This window comes from Galeopterus variegatus, unplaced genomic scaffold (genome assembly GCF_000696425.1).
Source record: "Galeopterus variegatus unplaced genomic scaffold, G_variegatus-3.0.2 Scaffold847, whole genome shotgun sequence".
Lineage (NCBI taxonomy): Eukaryota > Metazoa > Chordata > Mammalia > Dermoptera > Cynocephalidae > Galeopterus > Galeopterus variegatus.
The window spans coordinates 314,130-325,317 of record NW_007726958.1 but is presented as its reverse complement, the minus strand read 5'-3'; the positions used below and the strand labels follow the sequence as shown (position 1 = coordinate 325,317).

The following is an 11,188-nucleotide window of genomic DNA, read 5'->3' as shown; positions in this document are numbered from 1 at the left end:
TATAAGCATTCTGGAAACTTACCACCTCCACAGCAGATGAAATCAGAGGCAGCCAAATGACTACACGGCAGGACATTAACAGTGGCTGATACAATATCTGAATCCAGACAGCCAAGTTTCAATCCTAGCTCTGCTACCCACGTACCAAGTGCATGACCTAAGAAGTTATTTCACTTCTCTATGTCTCAATTTCTTCATCTGCAAAATGGAGGTAACTGTAGTACCTACTACCTCATAGGCTTGTTGTATTACATGTTAAAAGTTATACCGTATAGCAATTAGAATAGTGCTTATCCCATTGTAAGCATTATTTAGATGTTAGCATATTGTTATCTGAGGTCAGAGCATCCTAGGTTCAATACATTTATTAAATCTACATCTATAATCTATTTATTGTTGAATTCCTATTGCTTGTTGAACAGAAATGGACTAATCATCTCTAACTAGTATCCTGAAAAGGCTACCCAGACGTATTGTATAAGATCCCCTTAACATAAAGTTTACTGTGGGGCCAATGATTGAGTTTGCTTCATGAAGCATCTAAGGTATAATTTAAATGAGTTTTATGAACCTATTTTCTCAGATAATTTTCACTTTGTCTTAGTAATTTTCGCATTTCAGCTATAAATAAAATTAATGGAATTTTTTGGCAAATAGAATAAAATCAAGGGCTAGACAACTAGTTTTTAAGGAAACGGTAGGTGCCAAGAGATTGTGCTAGTGGTTAAACATGGTGCCACTTGAAATCAAGAATAGAGGCTGAACTTGAAGATCTCCAGAATACTTCCCAAGGAACAGGAAGGTAAAGAAAGGTCAGGGAACTTATGCTATGCCTACAGGAGCAGGTAGAGTACAGGATTCTAGGAGTAAGAAGTGAGAGAAGAAACAGTCAATACTCCATGCCAGACAATTAGAGCCATCTCTGGACCATAGTGCAGGAAAGACTACACTGAAGGGAGGAGAAGAGGAAGAAAATGAATATGTACTGAGTGTCTAATGTGGGTCTTAAAACCTTGCACTTAAAAATTTATAGAAGAGGGCCGGCCCGGTGGTGCACTGCTACAGTGCACCGCTTGGGAGCGCGGTGGCACTCCCGCCGAGGGTTCGGATCCCACATACAGACCGGTTCCCGCTCACTGGCTGAGCGAGGTGTGGGTGCGACACCGAGGGTTGCAATCCCGTTGCCGGTCCCGGTCCGGTACGGGCGCGACACTGAGGGTTGCAATCCATTGCTGGACACGAAAAAGAGACAAAAAAGGAAAAAAAAAAAAAATTATAGAAGAACTGTTATTTGATCCCCACAATAATGTTTCAAACAACTATTGTTATCCATGAAGTCATGCTAGTTTAACTCACTCCAAAATTTATGCTCTTATCAGACAATATGAAGAGAGAGAGTGTGTCATAAAGTCTCTAATCATGAGCTGTGAACTACACCCAGAATATCTGGACAAACACCTGAAGAATTTGCAAAAAAGCGTCAGGATGAGAAAGGTCTTCTAACCCTAGGGATACCAGCTCTAGTCATTTCAATTGTTTGAAACAAGGAAGGAAATATCATTTGTATTAGTCCTGCTACAAATATATTATTCATGAATAAGGTAAGACTTCATAGTATTCCACAGGACAGAGAAAATAATAATGTCCTGTGAGATGACCAAATAGATCGGAGGTTCCAGAAACTCAATATGAGAGGTCCTGCCAAGTGACAATATTGGAACTCAAGTTCTCAAAGAAATGTGAGGTGGTAAAAACTTTGCAGCCATCAGTAATCTCAAATAAAAAAAATGTTGAGGAAAACACGCTCCACTTTGGTTTGGTTAGGTTTTGCACTGAACCTACTTCAACAAAGAATCTGGTGTAAACCACAAAGGAAGACTAAATTTTTAACTTTCGGTAGACGGCATAACATAGATGAGCAGCTTGATATTTTGCCTTATTTTGTTTTGTTTTTGCTTTGCAGTCAAAAACATTCTGCTGACATTTACAAATAATAGGTTTTTGAGTGGAACATATCTGACAATTTAGAAATTCAGTGGTGACTGTTCACCTTGGACTTTTCTCATTGTATCTGTTTGTTTTGTTTTGATTTGGTTTTTTAAATGATTTTTGCTATTTTCCATCAGTGGAAATACAAACAGGTAAGGGAATGAGATCAAACAGCTCCTGGTAAAATTCCTGAAAGATGCTGGTGAAGACTGAGCTCCAGTGTTTTGTGTGCAAGTGTATCCAATAGCAATGTTCCAATTATCTCAGCAAGCAAAAAGCACAGGAAGTGGTTTCCTTTCAGATACTATGCCTGGAAAAATTTTCTGGGTGGATTTTCTTTGTGTTTTCATTGGGCAATAATTTTCCTGTTGGCATAAACTTTGTCGTCTTCATTCACTTCATAGGGAGCCCAGCCCAACTTCACATGTAAATTGAATTTAGAAAAAAAAAATGATTCTCTGGATTCCTATTAACCAAAAAAACAAGTTTTTATTGAATTAAGTTACATAAAATTACTGATATGGAGCTACTTTTTCTTTAAAATTACAATTTCATACATTTCAACCTAATGTATTCCTGATACTCATACTGGCATAAGAATAAATGATATTCCCATTAACATCCTTACAGCCCACTAAGATTCTGAGGTATGTTATCAATTATAAAATATAGAATACAATTGTAGTATGAGATATTGTCATCTAAATTATTTGAAAGTGATAGTATTTTTAAAACATCAGAGTAACCTATGAACCACATACTTTATTAATTTTTGTTTGTTTATACAGGTATTATTAAACGTCTACTATAATATGGTGGTTTAATAATATAGGACTAAAAGCCAAAATTTATACATTTAAATCCTGGCTCCTTCACAACTTAGTGTATAACATTATCCATATTAATTGTTGACTCCATGTGAAATGTTCCTTCTCTATAAAATTGGGGAAATAATAATGACACCCGACCAATAGAACTGTATACATTAAGTAAAACGATAATGTATCCCACAGTACCTGGCTCATAGTAACCACTCAGAAAAAGTGAGCAAAACAGGTGACCCTGCTTTAATGGAGTTTTCAATCTAGTAAGCAAGAGACAAATGATCACAACAGTCGTAAGGTTTGTAAAGGAGAAGTACATAGTGCTACATAGATGTTACTAAGGCTATTCTTGAGGTACTCGGGAAAGGATTTCTTTGGAAAATAAAAATTAAGACCAGGTCTGAAGAATAACAGCAATAAATCAGGTGAAGATTTGATGGAAAGCATTCTAGACAGAGGGAAATCCATGTTCTACATTACGAGAGAGCGTGACACTCAGTTTGGGGAACTGAATATGAGCAGCAAGGCTGAAGTGCCAGAATCTTTGCAGGTGAGGCAGAAGTGGTGACCCAAGCCCATGGGGTCTTTTAAGCCATGTAAAGTACTTTCTGTAGAGTAGAGTAGTAAAGGCATTACCCAACTATGCTGTATAACAGAAAGCTTATTCTTTTTAAAATATCTGGTATGATTTGTTTTACAGCATTTATTTTGCAAATTGTAATGTGTCTTGGCTTCCTGGCAATAGTTATAAATATTTCTAAATGAAGTATATGTGGACAGAGTATTTTCCTAGGTGCAGTTTCTACATTTTAAATACATGCATATACATATATACATACACATGCATACATATATTTTGCCAAAGGTCTCTGATAGCAAAACCATCATACTTGTCTGGGCATCTACATTTAGTATAGTATTCACATGACAGACACCATAATAGTGTCATGACTAGGCCTCATATTTGGAGGAGCCAGTGTGGGCTAGGGATAAGTTTAAAGAAGCAACTATTCTGTCCTATAAAGTCATTACAACTTTTTCATATTTTTGTCCTTTGATTTACCATTATCCGTACTTTGTGACTAACTTATAAACATATATATAGTCTCTGAAGTTAGTTAGCTTAAATGCAAGGTTTGAGGGCACAGTCCTCCAGACTGCCAAGTTTGCTTAAGACTTCTAACAATAACTAAAAGTTCTGAGGGTTCCCAAAACCACCCTGAAGTTTGATAACTCACTGGAAAGACAGGATTCATTGAAAGCTATTACACATATTGTTATGGTTTATTACAAGGAAGGGATACATTAAAATCAGCCAAGGGAAGAAACGCATTGGGCAGAGCTGGGAGAGTTGCAAATGTGCAGAATGTTCTGTTGTTCTCAGGATGCCTTATGCTCCCAGCAAAAATGTGTGACAATATGCATTGAGTATTGTCAACCCAGGAAGCTCATCCAAGACTTGAGTTCCAGAATTTTTACTGGGGTTTCATCATGTGGGCATGATTAACTGATTAGTTGATCGCCCACGTGGTTGTACTCGTCCCTAGCCCTTCTCATTCCTGACATCAGGCTGATATAATGTGGCCCAAGGGGCCCACCACGGGTCACCTCATTGGCATAAACTGTCAGGTGTGGTCCATGAGGCCTACTGTGAATGGCAAAGACACTCCTATCACTCAAGAAATTCAATGATTTCAGAAGTTATCTTCCAGGATCCAGGGACAAAGTTTAAATCTTTCTTTTGGCAAGACCCAACTATGTACTACAAAGGCTACTCCCTTTGACCAAGGTTTTCTTACTGCAAAACAATCATGTTTGTCTGGGCATCTCTATTTAGTATAGCATTCATATGACAAACTCAGCAATAATATTATTATGAATATCCCTCACATTTGAAGGAGACAGTGTAAAGTAGGGGTAGGTTTAAAGAAATAACTAGTCTGTTCTAGAAAGTCACTACATTTTCATATTTTTGTCCCTTTATTTACTATCATCTGTACCTTGTGATGAGCTTGGGCAGTGTTTTCTAGCATAGTTATTAGTTGATGATTAGCTAAATCCACTTCTTTCGCAGGCCAGTCATTTTTTATCAGTATTGTATCCTGAGTAGGTTTTAACTCAATTTCCCAATTTGACCATCAGTATTATTGTTATAACCTTACCAGTAGTACCAGTGTTTTACCATATCATAGTATGGCAGTAGATGTAATCTGAAAAATGAGTCAAAAGATCTGGCTTGTTGCTAGAGTACTACTCAGTCATTAACAATTAGTCCAGCCCATTCTCATATTGTATGACCAAAACGACTCCCAGAGTGATGGCACTCAGGTTTGCAGGCTTCCATTCAAACCTTGTCAGGTTCCAAAAGCAGGAGTGATCTTCACCCTTTCTGTCATCTTTTATAACTGAACTAAGAAACACTATGATCTCATTTTCCAAGCCTCTCTCAAATTAGTAATATAATATCCGATTTCACTCCTTGCATAACCCATTCATTCATTCCCTTACTCAGCTCAATTAACTGTTTAATTTTAAACAGTTAATTTCCTGCTCAATTACTTACTGTTTAATTTTACCCAAACTTTTCCACTTTTGAAAGAGACATGAGGTTTGGCCACTCTGCAGGTCCAGATTACCAGCAGCAATGCTAATCCCATAAGTGCCTCCCTGTCAGTGCACACCCATTCATACAGAGTAGAATTACAAAGGTACATAACTAGTGGGCTGTTGCAAACACTGGACAATACAGCCACATTTTTCACTAACCCCAATTTTACCAGATGGGGTGAAAGGACAACCTACCCCATGAGGTCCTTAGGAATTCTGACATAAAAGCTTAAAGGTATAGTTATAGTTTCTTGTTTAAGGATTATTCCTACTTCTGGCATTCACAGTGGCAGGCCTCATCCTGGCACCACTGCATCGGGTAGAAAAAGGGAAAGTTGAAGTGACATGAGGGATAAAGAAACACTGTAGTAAGATCTGCATCCTCTCCACCTCTCCCTCCCCAGATTCTCCAGAAAACTGGAGGAATATATCTAGTGGAGACCCTCCCATGAACCCCCTCACCCCCTCATGATGAATGTGAGAACATGTTCAGGAAGATGTGTAAGCTAACCCTCCTTGCTTTAATCCAACTCATTTTAGACAACAAATGTTACCATTGCTGATATGGGTTGAATTGTGTCCCCAAATTTTCATGTATTAGAAACTTAATCTGCACAGTGACTGTTAAGGGGGTGGGAAATCCTATTACAGAAATTAAAAGGTGGGGCCCTTGAAGAAGTGATTAGATGATGAGGGCCTCACCCTAGTGAATGGATTAATCCACTGATGGTTTAATGGTGGTCATGGGTGTGGTTCTGACAACCTTAAAAGAAGAGCCAGAGAGGAGGTTAGTCTCTCTCTCTTGATCAGCTATTTCTCCATGTGATAACCTGCATTCCTATAGAGTCACCACCCACCAACAAAGACCCTCACCAGATATGTTACCTGGAATTTGGACTTCCCAGTCTCTGAAACTGTAAACAATAAATATTGTTTCTTTACATATTACCTAGTTTTGGGTATTTCTGTTATAAGCAAAAGAAATGGACTGATACAATTGCTCATTCTAATTCTCTATTAAGCCACTACTCTGAGAATTATATCTCTCTGCCCACTGTGGCACATTAATAACTGTAAAATATGTTCCTTGGTCTGAAAAAATGTATCTTGGCAGCCCAAATTGTTACCGTATCTTCTGTTTCAGTCCTTTTATAGTATTTTGAGCATTTGCTTCTACCACGGCATATAAAAGCCCAGTTCAGAGTGTCTATTCCTGTCAGGACTTACTTGTAGTCTCCAGAGGCTACCAGCATCAGTCCTACTTGCCAGCTATGTGCAGGGCCTTCTCCCCAAGGGATCTCGCCCAAAGCTATCAGTACTCTTCGTCTTTCCTGTTGGCAGACAGAACAGTTCTTACTGGCAATTTGTGCTTCAGAGGGTGTACGAGGACTATGTCTAAGACTCAGCTCATGTTTGCATCGCTGCAGCCCCCAATGTCACTCATTGCATGAACCCAGGTGCCCATCTCAAGCAGGCATACCAGGATATCTACTTGCCAGTTCCAATCACCTTCTGATCCTGGAGGGGTCTTCTTGTGATTGGCATCAACATATCCCACTATAATGTACCCCTTATATTTCCATAGTGATTTTCATAGGACTGTGCCCCACATATGCACCCCTTTAATAGGCCAGTTTTCCATTGCCTTTATGCCTAACCACATGGTCAGAATATTGGCCATCACCCATGAGTTAGTGAAAACTCAAATACAAGGACAAATAGCATGCAGTTCAACCCTCCAACCTGATTTGTTTTTACCTCTTTCAAGTAGGATGCTATCCATTCACCTTGGATCTTCCATCTGTAAACCAAGCAGCTCTTTGTAAATCAATCAGAAGTTGCTTATAGGTACCACCCAAGTGGCAATAGGATTTAGCAGGTACTCAGGTGGTTTCAAAGTTAGCCCTAGGGAAAAAGATGTTCTCTGTTCATGAGTATCTCCTTGCATTCAAACTCTTCTGGGCATTGTCTTCCCCATCAGAGTGTTTCTTTGACATCATCCAAGACATTATGGGTGTTTCAAGATTATTTTATTTTCTTCAGTCATAGGAGCAGTCTCAATTGGCAGAAAATAGCAAGCAAGTTGTTCTTCAAATGGAGATTTCCAGGTCCAAAATACCAATGATCGTTGCTGGGTGGTACTCACAAGCTTTTTCCATAGCCCCAATTTATGTTCCACATAGGGCTACTGTACTGAGAACTTATCCATACCAGCATTTCAGCTTGTATTATATACTATTTCAAATTAACAACCTGTTTGGGCCCAGGCAATATTATTGGCTCCTATTTGGCATGGTCAAATAATATGCGAAAATGGGCAGATTTATACACTTTCCAATTTACAAAACTAGGTAGGAGAAGTGTTCCCCAGTCAGACAGGACATCCATCCTCATAATACATTTAGATAAATGAGATGCGATTGCTCCACATAAAGTCTGTTCAAACATTCAAATTTTCATTCAACCTTCCATCTTAATTCAATTAACCGTTGTATTGCTATAATCTTCCCAATCTAATCATAGACTCAGCACTCAACAACAGGTTTTCGACCTATAGTGCATGGGGTTTCGTTGTCAAGGAGTTCCAGACGTGTCACTTCTCTATCTCTTGGCCATTTTACTCACTCGTGTGCATATGGCCTTGGGTCCCCAGATGGGGGTTGGGCCAAGGGACATGGGCTTTCTTAGAAGTCTTTATCTTGCTTACATTGTGGAACCATCATACTAGGCAATTGGAGGAGGTCAGGTTTATCATTGTCATTATTTTTTTGTGGCTTTTTTAATTACTCCAAAGTAGTGTAAATAAAGCAGATTTGTTTAGGGCCCTTCAGTGTTGGGAACCAGCAGGGGCTTGCACTGGTCCACCCTACTTCCAAGAGTGCTGCATTAAGAACTTTGTTTTCACTCTGTCAATGGCTGACTCATTCATTGAATTTCTTAATAACTGTTTAAAGATATCTACCCTACTGGGGTGAGTCCCTGAACTTTCCTCTGTCTCTTCCCCTTTGTTTTCTTACAAATCTTCCCCTGTCTTCTTACAAATCACTCTGGCCTTCTTTGATATCTGCTGTTTCAGCATAATTTTTCCCTTTGAAAGCAGCTCTGAGGCTGGCAGCTGCAGGTTAGATTGACCAAAATCCAAGCATAGCTCAGCATCAGAATCTGCCCTATAATGTTGCTTCACTTTTATTTTTAACTTTTCCTATTGGGAGAAGCCCTGAAGCTACAGGTTGTAGCTTGGGCCAGCCAGAATCCAAGCTTGGCCCAGGGTGAGAGCCCAACCCAACACTTTCTCTTACTTTCATTTCAGCTACCGAAAATAACAATAACCAAAGGATTGTATAATTTGCTTTTTCCTTGGAATTTCTTTATGCACCCAACTGCCTGGGAGTTGGAGCCATCATTTCTAAATTCCATTAGTAATTTTTACCTCCAGTAATTGATTGCAGCACAGCAGCAATTCAATACCATGGCTGACCCTGTGGTCATCCAGGAATCAAAGGTTCATGATCCTCTGCCCTTTCATTTGTTCTCTTCCCAGACTCTTATGTTTCAGTGAGTCAAGTTATTCTAGTGAATTTCACTTCACCTGACACCAAATATTCACAGTTAAACAAACTACAAGATTTGAGAACATAATTCTCCAGATTGACAATTCTGCCCAAGTCTTCTGATACCAGCTGTGTGTTCAGGACTTCCCCAAACCACTATCAATTTTGATAATTTGCTAGAAGGACTCCTAGAACTCTCTGAGAGCTATTTTACACACAGTTATGGTTTAAAACAGGAAAATAATACATTAAAATCAGACAAGGAAAAGATACATAGAGCAGAGTCTGAGAGGCTCCAAACACAAGACTTTCATTGTCCTCCGGAAACATCATCCTCCTGGTATCAATGTATGAAAGTATACTTGGAGTATTGACAACCAAGGAAGCCCACCTGAGCTTCTGTGCCCAGGTTTCTCACGGGGCTTCATTACTCAGGCATGACCATGCCCACATGGTTGCACTCAGTTCCTCGCCCCCAATCTGCATTGCTCAGGCTGGTATCACTCGGCCCAAGAGGCCCACAAGGATCACTTTGCTAGCGTAAACTATCAGATGTGGTCAGTGGGACACACCAAGAGTCACCTAGTTATCATAAACTATCAGATGTGGTTCACAAGGGACCCTATGAAAGACACTCCTGTCACTGGAGAAATGCCCAAGAGTTTAGAGGATACCTTCCACAAGTCAGGGATAAGGCTAAACCTCTATTTGGGAAAAACCAAATTATTTGCTAAAAACTATGCAACTTAAAAATAGATAATGCATAAAATTTCACCTTTGAAATTGTGCTTTCATCAAATTCTCACTTTTCTTTACCACCTAGGGAACATAGACATAGTCTGCAAGTGGATGTGAGACACACTGATGGTTGATCATAAAACATCCATTCCCCCTCTGATCCTTGCTGACAGAACAGGAAATGGTGAAGGTGAAATGGAAAACAAAGACACATAACTAGAATCAGTAAAGCCAAAAATAAATTACTATTTTTTTGAGAAATTTGTGGCAAAGCTGATGAAGAAGAAATAGAGAAGGAGAAGGACGAGGAGGGGACAATTAACAGTATAAAGGAGACATGCAGAAATTTAAAAAGATAACATCAGGATATTATGAATAACTTTATGACAATAAATTTGAAAACTTACATAAGCTGATCAAATTCCTAGGAACCGAGTCAAAAAAGAAAGAGAAAAACATCATAGTCCCACAACCATTAAAGTGTTTGAATCTCTAGTGAAAAACCCTCCTGCAAACCAAAAACAAAAGTAAAATGAGTCCAGATATGTCTTTTCCTGCAAGCTCTACAAAACGTTTTCATAAGGAAAAAAAGAAAAGGAAAAAGAAAGAAAGAAAAACCCTCCGAGCTTACACACAGTGTTCCAAAGTACACAGAAAAAGAGAAAACGTTTTAGTAAAGCCAGCCCACACTCAAGGGGAGGGGAATTAGACTCCACCTCTTGTGGAAGGAATAGAAAAAAATTGTAGCTCATCTTTAATCTGCCACAAAGTGTTTGCTAAAATATTGTTACAAAGAAGACAGTGTCACTAGATCCCTTCATTTCTTTTCAAGAAAACAGCAAAGTAGAAGTATGCTTATGTGTGGCAGTCATGATTTAAATTAAACTTATAGTAGAATTTAATTTATTAATAGTGTTCTAAAATGAAGTGTTCAAACAAATGAAATGGCTAATCCTATATACAGCCTAGAGGGTAAGGGACTGAGCTGCGTGTACATTAGAGGGAATAGGCTCTGTCAGTCTATATGTCTTAACTGGCACTCTCATTGTTATCAATTCTTGCTGTGCTCTGCAATCTTCACCTTTGCCATATTTATGGGATGTATAATTTTCATAAAAATTCTTTTTATGCATAATGTATTTCCACTTAAGAATATTTTCTGTGTATATCTTTAATACATTTACACAGATTTTATTGTCTGTTTTAGACATTGTTTACATACAATATGCATGCAGTATTTGTTCAAATTAATGGAAGATGAATATTAAAAAGGTTTGAGGAGACAATAATCTGCTCTGTAATTTATAAGCTGAAATTATGTAAAACTGCTGTAATAATTGTGAGGAAGAAAAATACCTAAGCTTACTCAAAACCTTATGAAGACTATTTGCCAGTTTCTCTGGCTATTTTTATATCACTTGATCTCTACTAAATGATTTTGCTGCAACCGTTTATTTTGTAAATTTCATCTGCTATATC

At 38.5% G+C, this 11,188-nt stretch overlaps 1 long non-coding RNA gene across 2 annotated transcripts in view; it reads right to left on the bottom strand.

The window, feature by feature from the left end:
- Window positions 1-10,339, bottom strand: part of LOC103590628 — a 70,969-nt gene extending 60,630 nt beyond the window's left edge. The window contains exons 1-3 of one of the 2 annotated variants that reach the window (XR_550486.1): window positions 10,117-10,339; window positions 7,179-7,221; window positions 6,648-6,751 (exon numbers count right to left, since the gene is read on the bottom strand). This is a non-coding gene — a long non-coding RNA (uncharacterized LOC103590628). The remainder of the gene's footprint in view (window positions 1-6,647; window positions 6,752-7,178; window positions 7,222-10,116) is intronic. The other variant, XR_550487.1, reaches the window with a different exon arrangement.
- Window positions 10,340-11,188: the final 849 nt, after the last annotated feature.